Here is a 12,181-nt window from a genome sequence, read left to right as displayed (position 1 = left end):
AGGCAAGTAATGGGCACGTGTTGCGGATATGGTTAAGGCCTCCACAATGGTAGCAAGCACGGGTATTAGGAACACCGGGTTGAGTAGGGTTAGTAGCAGGTTTAAAAGCAAGCGGTGCAGACCGTGTTTGGACAGCTAGCGAAACAGGCGGTTCACGGAAAACGTTAGCAAGATGACCGTAACTATTGCATTCGGTGCACAGTCGGCAAGGGGATTGAGCAGTGTGATGACGGTTACATTTAGCACATAGGGGATGAGGACCGGTGTAGGCTCTTTTGTTTGTGGAATTTAGTTTTAGTTAGGTGGAGGTTGGTTATTGGGTTGGTTAACGACATAGTTTTGGTGACCGGCCTTACGCTTATTGTTGTTGTTGTTGTTGTTTTTGTTGTACTTGATCTTGTTGTAGCGGATATTGTTGTTGTAAGCAGGTTTGGGTTCAGCTTTGGCATAAGTGGATGAGTCGGTTTTGGTCTTGTCAGGGGTAGGCTTGGAATCCTTTCAGGACAAGGTTCCATGTAACACCCCGGCTAAAGCGGAATACGCCCGGGTGTGACGTACAGATTGTTCAAAACACATGTGACACTATTAAGCGACAAGAATATCATTAATTCATTCAAATCCCAAGTACACAAATTGATCAAATAAACAAATACAAAGGAAGGGCATAAAACAAACGTCTTCTTTGTTTATTATTTAAATAACCTAGCTTCTAGTATCTTCGTCATTTCATCCTCTAATAAAGGTACATGTAGCATATATATATATATATATATATATATATATATATTAAAGTCAACTAATTGAATAGTTGGTGAGTTCACACAAGTTTGATGCAAGTACATAAAAATCATAAAATTCCATGAAACTTAGTGTAGTAATAGCGCAAGCAATGTCTATTCCATTTGGTAACAACCAAATGTACTCGGATCGGGGGACTTATTCCACTCATAATATCGAGGTCCTGAGTGCATAGGGGGGGCGTATGATCATACTTAATGAGGAAACCATGAGCACGTAATCTTTGAGCAAGTAAGAAAATAAACATACAAGTCCATGTGACGAATTGTAGTTTGTAAATAATGAATAAACAAAACTGAAATGTTGATAGGATATATATGCTATCCCCAAAATAGTTAAAAAGGGTAAAGAGGGGGTGTGAGAAACTCACATTTGAGATTGGATAACAACTTGAAAATAATATGGTAAGCGCGTTATGTGAAACCGAACGATAGAATACCACGGGCTAAAATAATAAGAATACGAGAATTACTAACTAGTTTAATGGAATAGTATGTCGTTTTAAAGTTCAAACGTTTTTATTAATATATATATTTTTACACATTTTAAAGTATAAACGTGTGTGAAAATATATATAAAAAATTAAGTAAAAGTTCCACACAAATCGGGTTTTAAAATAGGGTTTTAAAATAGGTTTTCACCTACAACTAAAACTTGACGTGTGTGAATATATATATATATATATATATATATATTCACACCGTATCCCCGGTAATGGCGCCAAAAACTTGACGTGTGTGATATATATATATATATATATATATATATATATATATATATATATAAATATTTAAGTAAAAGTTCCACACAAATCGGGTTTTAAAATAGGTTTTCACCTACAACTAAACCACACACGAAAGGCAAGTGTACCTATCATTTGTAATAAAGTGTCGGTAAGAACCGAGTATCAATCCATGGACATAGCAGCTTTCTAGTACTATATCTTTGTAAATGACCAACCAAACAAATAAATCTTGATTTTAATATTAAACTAATTAAACTAGCATACAAAGAAAACAAAGCAAGTAAAAATACAAGAAAAAGAATCAATCCAACAAACTATCTAGACAAGAATCCACTCTACTAACATGACAAAATAGCAATGATATGGCAAAACATCATGAATTTAAACATAAATACTAGATTTCAATAAAGCAACCTAATAATAGCAAATAATCATCATGATGGGTTTTTAATCAAGAGATAAACATAGACTAACTTGTTTGTCAAAACAAAAAGTCTCATAATCAAAGGAAAGCTAGCATGAACAACATTCTAACCACCTAAGATTACACTAAAGTAGCCAAATTCATGAAATTAATATAAACTTATGAAACTTTAACTAGCAAGTTATCACCAAGTCAAGAATCATAACAACACTCATCAATTTTCCAATATTAAGTGTAGGGTTTCATACTCATCAATAATTATATAACCAATTTAATTTTTACTAGTCATTCCTAACTTAGTAATGTAAACGAAGATTTCATGAACATTCAAAATTTACAAACAAACATCTAGAACATAGTTTTCCAACATGAATGCCTAAACATTTGCAAAACTAACAAGGTTATGTAACTATAACAAGCATGAACACCATCAATATCAACTTATAAATTCAACCATATTCTAGAAAGAAAACCACTTACCAAAATCATGCATTGAGAATATATCACATTAATAAGAGTTTCAACATTGTCTAGATAACAAAAGTAATTAGCCCATAAGGCTTAATACAACTACAATCAAACTAGAAATAAGCTTACAAAACATGTTCAAGAACAAAGGAATGAAAACTAAGATCAAGCAAGGATTGAAGAATGGAATGATGAATCTTGAGGATGGTGGAAGCCTTCAAACTCTCAAGGAACACATAAACCAATTTTCAAGAGTTGAGAGAGAATCACCAAGGCTCCACACACCAAAATGAAGTGAAAATGAGTGTTTAAAAGCTTATGGACAAAGTGCACGGACATGCACAAAAAGTGCATGGTCATGCATTGATTTGGTAAGTCAAACTTTCACTTTCGGTTGCTCAGAGTTGCAGGTTCCAAAACTAGTGAACGGTCATGCACAAAAAGTGCATGGTCGTGCGTTACCGGCACTAGCTAGTGCACTTTGAAAGTTGATCTGTCTTGTTCTCGGCATCGGATAATGCACGGGCTCGTGCCCTCGGAAGTGCACGGTGGTGCACAAAAAGCGCATGATGGTGCAGTTTCACGTTTTGCGCAGTAGCAGATGTGCACGGGTTTCAATAAAGGTGCACCATCATACCCATAAAGTGCATGATGGTGCAGTTTGGTCAGCATGGTCATACACTTCCTTAGCATGGTCATGCACCTGCTCTGCATGGTCATGCACTTTCTTAGCATGGTCATGCACTTTTGGCAGATTCTTGATTTTTGTCCGAAAAACGCCATCTTTTCATAGTTTCTTTGTCGGGCGGGCGCCCGGTCTGCAAATTCATAAATGAATCAAATAAGTACTAAATACAATGAATTTGCATGGATTTTTAACAAAATAAAAAGATAATTTGATGCTACAAGGTGTACACTTTGTGTTACATCAAGTATTTTAATATTCAAATCTAATAGATTTTAAGGATTTATTATTATAACATCACTCACAAGATTAATATTAAATAATGTTTACGGGATTTGTCGTTAGTGGTATGTTATATTTTATTATACTCGTTTGTCGGTTTAGAATTTATAAAATTACAACGTTAATATATATATTTATTTATATAATTATTTTTTACGAGTTTTAACGAGCGATTCAGGTTTGTAAAAGTTTGACTCTTGAACGAAAATGCTAACGCAATCTAAAACAACTTTTATTTAACTATAAAAATGATTTTATTTATTTATAATGATTTATAAACATATATATAATTAATTATAATTAATAAACATGGTTAAAAAATATAAAAGAGATGTGTAGTGACCCGAGTTCGAACCCGAGTCTCCATGACCATAACAACAATTAACAACCACTAGACCAGACAAGACTTGTGTTATGAAATCAGAAGATAAAACATATATATAATAACTACAAGTTCATCATCTTCTTCAACAAACCCTAGATTTAATTCTCCTAAAATGTTCCATGTTTGTTATGTTGAGTTTTAACAAGATTATCAAAGTGATAAAATCCCTATTTTACCAAAAACGCAGCGGATATAAAAGTTTTAAATCTTGTTAATATGATATGTATAAAACCAATTTTAAACATGCAAAACCCTAACCCGGATCCAAATACGAATTACACACTATCAAATACATGCATGTCACTATAAGTCCATGCATGTTACTACTACCTTTCAATATGACAAAACCGGGTGAAAGAGATGATGATTGAAAGGTAAGAACTTGAATATGGAAGCTCCTCAAGCTAGCATACCCCAAGCTTCAACAACACACCACTTCTAGCTAGAATTTGCACTTGAAATTTTCTTCTTTTTTTCTTATGTTGGATGAAAATACCCAAGAGAGGAAGAGAGAAAAGTTTACTTGGAAATTATGTGTGTTATGAAAGAATGAAAGAGAAAGAATTGGTTATATTTAAAGGCATCTTTCTCTCCACCAATAATAACCATTGCATGTCTCCACTCACCTTGCAAGTCTCCACTCAAACATATAATAATATTACATTTGAAAGATTTATTATCTTTTTCTTTTATAAAACTTTAAACATATATATATATATATATATCCATACATATATAGTTTTATAAGTTTATAACTTATAACTTATAAAACCTATTATATGTTAAGAGACATGCTTGGTTATTATTATTCACATATTGTTATTTAACCAACTTAAATAACACTATGTAATGTTTTTCATAAAACATAAATCATCCATATAATTTGTTTATTACACAAGTACATTTTATTTAGAAACCCCTTTCCAAATAACTCAAGTGTTAATATTCATTTGTTATGATCACATCATATATGAACGAATATTATCGGTGTTTGTCTAGCTTGTTATTGGGTATGACCCGACTTGGATCATAACGTACTAGCCACATCAATTTAATATGTCTCTTGGGCAGACCGAGTCCAACAATCTCCCACTTGCACAAGATACATAGAAGATTGATGCAAGTAGCAAATACCGCCTAACTACGGTTTACTACCCCTAATACGTATGACGAAGTGCCATTCAATAACATCATCCCTTTCAAGTCCCATACTTGAAAATGATTTAGGTGAAACTATCATTTATCCTTTTGCCACAAATGTCATGTTAAATCCAGAGACACAGAGTGATCATTCTCTGTTGATTTAACTTGTCAGGCCTTAGAAATTTAACTCTCAACGAATAAGAGGGACAAATACCATATTGACTACATACGTCTCTCACTATCACCTTGTACTATACTTGAGCTTAGCCTTATGTACTGACATATTTCAGAGCAGCGAAGAACTAAGTCAAAGAATAATAGTCGATGAATATCAAGACCCAATATGTATCTCAGGTCGGAGGATACTATGAAGTTCGCCTTTACTCAAATTTACTTATGATCACAAATCCCAAGGATTCCATGCAGTAAAATTGAGAGCGGGTCAGTCCAATATTTATCCCATAAATATCTATGAACCTTGGCAGCAACCCTTTGCTATATTCATACCTCATGAATATCTACCAATCCAAGTTCATAATAGTCTTACTTTCACATTTGTTCCCACAAATATGAACGACTACGGACGTTTAGAATAATTCAAATTATTCACGGATTTAAACATACTAAAATGGAACATAACTCAAGAACATAACCATAACCATAACCAAAACCATATGATTGAGTTAAAATAAAATTGTTCCAATATCCAAATACAAATTTTGATCAAATCCAATCATTAGAATATCGTAGTCCTAAGGCGCAAGTATGACTCTCATGCTTCGGCCTTTCAAGGAGTTTCGTGAGTGGGTCCGCAATGTTTTGGTCAGTGTGAACTTTGGGAATACATATCTTTCCCTTTTCAACTTCATCCTTATGTAGTTGAATCTCCGCTCAATGTGCCTAGTCTTTTGATGTGCGCGGGGTTCCTTGATTTGAGCAATCGCACCCTCGTTGTCACAAAAGATCTCTAGAGGGTTCTTAATGGTACGAACCACTCCTAGATCGGCAATGAACTATCTAATCCATGCAGCTTCTTGAGCTGCCAGGGAGGCGGCGATGTATTCAGATTCAGTGGTGGATAAAGCTACCACTTCTTGTTTTGCACTCTTCCATGAGATAGCACCACCATTGAGAACGAAAACGTATCCCGATTATGATCGAGAATCATCTCGATCAGTTTGGAAACTCGCATCAGTGTAACCCTTTACAACGAGTTCCTCCTCACCAGAGCCATATATTAGAAACATATCCTTAGTCCTTCTAAGGTATTTCAATATGCTCTTAACAGCCATCCAATGGCTAGTTCCCGGATTTTGTTGGTATCGACTTGTCATGCTCAAGGCGCATGACACATCCGGTCTAGTGCAAATCATGGCATACATGATGGATCCTATAGCAGATGCATATGGGATACCACTCATTTTTTCTTGCTCATCCTTTGAGCTTGGACATTGAGAAGCACTCAACATCGTTCCTCTTTGAATAGGTACCAAACCTTTCTTAGAGTTTTCCATCTTGAACATTTTCAAGATCTTGTCAATGTATGCACTTTGATTCAAACCTATCAACCGCCTTGATCTATCCCTATAGATTCTTATTCCCAGAATATAGGCGGCTTCACCAATATCCTTTATGGAAAAACAGCTTCCAAGCCAGGCTTTCACACCTTCCAAGGTTGGAATGTCATTTCCAAACAGTAATATGTCATCGACATAGAATACCAGAAAGGTTATGATGCTCCCACTAGCTTTCTTATACACACAAGCTTCATCAGCGTTTTTGATGAATCTAAATTTCTTAACTTCATCATCAAAACGGTGATTCCAACTTCTGGATGCTTGTTTCAATCCATAGATTGATTTCTTCAACTTGCATACTTTGTTAGGATGTTGTGGATCGACAAAACCTTCAGGCTGAACCATATAAACATCTTCATTAAGATACCCATTTAGAAAAGCAGTTTTGCCATCCATTTGCCATATCTCATAGTCATAATATGCGGCTATGGCAAACAATATCCTTATAGACTTTAGCATCGCCACGGGCGAGAAAGTTTCATCATAATCAACCCCTTGAGTTTAAGTGAAACCCTTTGCTACAAGTCTAGCTTTATAAGTATCCAAGTTTCCATGCATATCAGTTTTCTTCTTGAAAACCCACTTACTTCCAACCAGCTTGGAATTTAGAGGTGGAGCAACCAAGTCCCATACTTGATTGTCATGCATGGATTGCATCTCAACATTCATGGCTTCTAGCCATTTGTCACAATCAGATTGCGACATTGCATCTCGGTATGTGGTGGGTTCATCCGAATCAACCACGTAGCATCCATCCATGAAAAATCCATATCTCTCAGGTGGGGTGCTAACTCTACCAGATTTGCGAATGTTTTGTGTGTTTTGATCAACCATTTGATCATCCTCAACAGCCTCTTGTTGATTGCTAGTATCAACCAAACGTGTATCGGCTTGTAGTTCTCGATCCTCTTCGAGTTCTACAGTTCTATCAGTTCCTTCCATAAGGAACCTTCTTTCCAAGAACTTAGCCTTTCGAGCTATAAACACTTTATGCTCTCTTGGATTGTAGAAATAATATCCCATCGAATCCGTGGGATATCCTACAAATATACACTTAGTGGATCGAAATTCAAGTTTGTCAGGGGTGTAGATCTTAACATAAGCCTCACAACCCCATACCTTTAAATATGAAAATTTTGGAGCCTTGCCTTGCCATATTTCAAAAGGTGTCCTATCCACTTTCTTGGTTGGTGCCATATTTAAAATACGAGCAGCAGAGATCACAGCGAAACCCCAAAATGATAGAGGTAATGAGCATCTAGCCATCATGGATCGAACCATGTCTAATAAAGTTCGATTCCTCCTTTCGGACACACCATTATGTTGTGGTGTTCCAGGTGGAGTAAGTTGTGAGACAATCCCACAACTCCTAAGATGTTCTAGAAACGCATCATTGAGGTATTCACCTCCTCTATCAGAACGTAGTACTTTGATTGTTTTGTTGAGTTGATTTTGTACTTCATTTTGGAAGACTTTGAACATTTCAAAGGCCTCATTTTTGTGTCTTAACAAGAACACATACCCATAGCGACTATAATCGTCGGTAAAGGTAATGAAGTATCTTTCACCATTTCTTGTCATTGTCCTAAAAGGTCCACATACATCCGAATGTATGATACCTAATAAGTCTTTCGCCCTTTCATTTGTTCCATTAAAGGGTTCTTTGGTCATCTTTCCCAATAAACAAGATTCACATTCATCAAATGAATCAACATTTGATTTCAAAAGACCATTCTTTCGAAGTGTATGAATACGATTCTTGTTTATGTGACCAAGACGACAATGCCAAAGAAAAGTATTACTCAAATCCATTTTGAGTCTTTTGGTGTTAGCTTGGTACAACGAGTTATCAATGTATGAGTCATCATGAATTAATTCATAAATGCCATAAAACGGCATCGCTTTAAAATAAAAGACATTATCCATGAAAACATAAATACCATTATCAACAAACTTAAAGTCATAACCAGATTGTCTTAATACAGAAACAGAGATAATATTCCTAGTTAAACTAGGGGAATATAAAATGTTTTTCAAAACAATTTCCAAACCATTTGGAAGCTTTAAAACATAATCTCCTCGGGCTTGGACGTCAACCTTTGATCCATTGCCCATGATTTGAACCCCTGCAATGAATTGCATATGTGAGTTCCACATCCGGTATCCAATACCCATGTGTTAGAAGAAATAATATTAAGATCAATGTGAATCATGAAAGTTGTACCTGAGGTTTGCCCCGCATCCCTCTTAGCTTTCAATTCCTTGAGATAGGTCGGACAGTTTCTCATCCAATGACCTATCTCACCACAACCAAAGCACGGATTCTCAGCGCTAACCTTTAGCTTCTTTGGCTTTGGCTCCGCCTTTGCCTTTCCCTTGAACCCCTTCTTGACTTGCCCCTTACCAACGGCAACCTTTGCTTTTGGTTCCGGGTGATGCCTTTTCTTTGAGCCACCCTCATTGATCGCAAGAACGGGTAAAACCTTTTTACCCATGCCGGCCTCGGCTGTCTTAAGCATTGCGTGAAGCTCACCAATGCTTTTGTCCCATCCATTCATGTTGTAGTTCATGACGAATGTCTCAAACCTTTTAGTTAAGCCATTTAGGATTAAATTCGTGGCTAACTCTTTTGAGACGGGACAGTTAAGCTGTTCAAGCCGATCAATGTGGCTCTTCATCTTAAGTACATAAGATGAAACAGATTGGGTTTCTTCCATATGACATGCATGAAGCGCTCGAACCGTTTCGAATCGCTCAACCCGAGCTTGAGTAAGGAACATTTCCTTAAGTTGGGTTATCATGTCATACGCCCCATGATTCTCGAAATCCTTTTGGATCTCGGGAATCATTGTTCCCAACATGAGACAAGAAACTTGCACCGAATCCTCAGTGTATTTTAACCGATCCGCATAGGCATCCAAGTTATTGACATCAGGTTCATCGGGAATAGGATCGTCTAAAATATAAGACTTCTTTTCTTGCTTGAGAACAATTCTCAAGTTTCGATACCAATCCATGAAGTTGTTAAAGTTTAGACGATCCTTATCCAGAATGGATCTTAGTGATAGATTATGCACGTATGGGATAATTGCGTTCGGTGCGTTGTTTACGGCCATCTAAAAGAATTTTAACAAAGTTCAAATTAGTATTTTCGATATTAATAAAATTTTAATCTTTAATACCCTTTAAATGTCTCCAAGACAATTATTGATTAAAATCTAGAACCCAACGTTTCATTCAAATAGTAGTTAGGTGACCTTTATCCTACTATTCGAATTAACAAGGTAGTCAACGTTTAACAATTGCAACCCTTTGCAACTTCTAGTTTTATGGGATCGGTTAAACATCATATGTTTAGTTGGTATGTTAAATCCCATCAACACCTTTGAACGCCATGTTAAGGTGATCCTATAGTCATGGTTTCAAATCAAGTCGTCCTACTTATACACACGTGTGAGTTTACTCATACAAGTGGTTAGGTGATCCTAATGCCAAAAGTACTTGTAAAATCACCTTAAGATCACAAGTTTTCTTAAAAGTGCTTAGGTGATCCTAACTCACTTTCAAGTCTACAAGTGACTTAAGTGTCGTATAAAAGGATGGTGTTTAACTTGTTTTTTAAAAGGGATTTTAGTTTTCTAAATTCTAGATTGGAAAACTATTTATTGTACCTTTCATTTGCATGCATTCAAATGTATGGTACTTAGTTGAAAAAACCATTTTCAAAGTTCCAATTAATAAAACCCATTTTTATTATGAAATCATTAGTTATTAATAAAACCAATTTTTATTACCTAACAATTTCTAAGGAACCAATTTTATGCTAGTTGATTTTAAGTTGTTAAGCAAACCATATTGCAAATAATAAGTAAATCAACCATGCAAGCTTAAAATATACACAACCACAAGTTCATAACCATAGCCTCCTAATATTGACCACACTTGTTGACCGAAGACAAGTGTGTCAAAAAGTCTCTCCTAAGGGACCCAAAAGAACATGCACTTGTGTCGGTGAACTCCCACTTGATTCCGCATCCATATGCTCCAAGTGTTTACTCCCGGTGTTGTGGTCTTCATCATTTTATTTGGGCTTCCATCCATGCATCTTCTTTTACAAAATATATCCTAATACATTTTTCTAGTAAAAGAAATACATCTAATCTACTAATGATTACAAGCCATATGAATGAATAAATAGATTACAAACCCAAATAAATATTACAACCAAATCGAATGAACAAACAACCAACACAATCATTCAACCAAACACAAGGCCATGGCTAGGTTATGAACATTTATTACACCTCCAAATATGCAATAATACAAGACCAAAATGGTTCCCCTTTTTTCCTCAAAACTTTCAGCCAAAGCTTAAGCAAACCGAAAGTTTCGGGTTTTGTCCAAACAAACTAAACAATCATCCAAATGACTTGGTTTTTCAAGATTACCACATGCATATAAAGATAACCTTGAAAAACCATGGGGTAACCAAAACCCCAAAAAGTTTCGGCCAAATGGTGAAACCCACCATAAACCCGAAAAATTTTGGGTCTAATGAAGCATGCATTCGTATAAGCGGCTCTTGATGCCATTGTTGAGTTTTAACAAGATTATCAAAGTGATAAAATCCCTATTTTACCAAAAACGCAACGGATATAAAAGTTTTAAATCTTGTTAATATGATGTGTACAAACCAATTTTAAACATGCAAAACCCTAACCCAGATCCAAATACGAATTACACACTATCAAATACATGCATGTCACTATAAGTCCATGCATGTTACTACTACCTTTCAATATGACAAAACCGGGTGAAAGAGATGATGATTGAAAGATAAGAACTTGAATATGGAAGCTCCTCAAGCTAGCATACCCCAAGCTTCAACAACACACCACTTCTAGCTAGAATTTGCACTTGAAATTTTCTTCTTCTTTTCTTATGTTGGATGAAAATACCCAAGAGAGGAAGAGAGATTATTTTACTTGGAAATTATGTGTGTTATGAAAGAATGAAAGAGAAAGACTTGGTTTTATTTAAAGGCATCTTTCTTTCCACCAATAATAACCATTGCATGTCTCCACTCACCTTGCAAGTCTCCACTCAAACATATAATAATATTACATTTGAAAGATTTATTATCTTTTTCTTTTATAAAACTTTAAACATATATATATATCCATACATATATAGTTTTATAAGTTTATAACTTATAACTTATAAAACCTATTATATGTTAAGAGACATGCTTGGTTATTATTATTCACATATTGTTATTTAACCAACTTAAATAACACTATGTAATGTTCTTTCATAAAACATAAATCATCCATATGATTTGTTTATTACACAAGTACATTTTATTTAGAAACCCCTTTCCAAATAACTCAAGTGTTAATATTCATTTGTTATGATCACATCATATATGAACGAATTTTATCGGTGTTTGTCTAGCTTGTTATTGGGTATGACCCGACTTGGATCATAACGTACTAGCCACATCAATTTAATATGTCTCTTGGGCAGACCGAGTCCAACATGTTAAATTGATATTAGGGGTTTTATTAGTCGGGTTGAAACAAACCAAAACCATACAATAATTACCTTGGATGATGTCGAAAAGACGGTGAATGGAGCTTAGCCGGAATCGTATGTGGGTGAACAATTTAGTGGT

This window comes from Bidens hawaiensis, unplaced genomic scaffold, assembly GCF_021521415.1.
Source record: "Bidens hawaiensis isolate Kalapana, Puna unplaced genomic scaffold, B.hawaiensis_p1.1 tig00004124_1, whole genome shotgun sequence".
Classification (NCBI taxonomy): Eukaryota; Viridiplantae; Streptophyta; class Magnoliopsida; order Asterales; family Asteraceae; genus Bidens; species Bidens hawaiensis.
The sequence above is the reverse complement of the archived record's forward strand: the minus strand, read 5'-3'. Positions refer to the sequence as shown.